We start from the raw sequence: 944 nt of genomic DNA, 5'->3' as shown, positions 1-944 counted from the left end.
CACGTAGTTTTTAGATTTCTGAAAGCGCCATCTTAATTGCTTTTATCCTGGCTGGCTGTCGGTCAACAAGACTAAAATCAAAACAGGCATGCATGTTCAAGACGTTTTTTGATGCTTTTGACGGAAAAAGGTGAAAGTTGAAAGTTTATTGACCCAATCATGGAAATGCGAGTTCAAATCAGTATACAAAGTATGAAAACATGCACGGACATATACAGAAAAGTGCGAGCACTGAAACACGAACTAACAAAATATGGACAAAATTTCATAATACCACATACCAACTAAATTATTTTTAATGGTCATATTTGCACACAAAAAATAAAAATTATTAGACTATACTTATGATACTGTTTTCATTACATGATTAATCATTACAAAATATTGAACAGTTTCTTTACAAAATTTCGCCATCTCCCAATGTCTCTTCAGTAGTGTCATTCAAGAGTGAATCCATTTCAGGTACTACACGTTTGGGTGTTTCCAGAAATATTTCTTAATCGTTTGTTTACAAGAATTTTTAAAAAGTGAAACAAATAATACAAATTCATCGGCACTCTGACCTAAAGAACGGTTTTCACAAATTCTTTCACTTCTTGAGATGTTTGCGTGATCGTTACCACAAGTAACTTGTATTTAAACACCTACACATGCAAAAGCGACAGACAAGTTTCATTATGTAGTCCTTGATTGAATCAAATAATTCTCAATTTAGAGTTCATATTTAATTAAACTGTGCACAGTGTGTTAGAATAATAGTTTACTTCATTATGCCAGTATTGTTTCTGAACATCTAATACCTCTGCTGCATATAGTGCACAAATGTGCATAATAGATTATATGAATTGATTAAGAGCGGTGAATGTCCACGTGTGTGGTAGGTCCATGAGCATACTATGGGGCTATAGTTCCACGATCATACGCCACAGTAGACTTTTCGTTTA

This window comes from Diadema antillarum, unplaced genomic scaffold (assembly GCF_040938485.1).
Source record: "Diadema antillarum isolate AM-2024a unplaced genomic scaffold, OU_Dant_1.0 seq00000793_RagTag, whole genome shotgun sequence".
Classification (NCBI taxonomy): domain Eukaryota; kingdom Metazoa; phylum Echinodermata; class Echinoidea; order Diadematoida; family Diadematidae; genus Diadema; species Diadema antillarum.
This window is presented reverse-complemented; position numbering follows the sequence as displayed.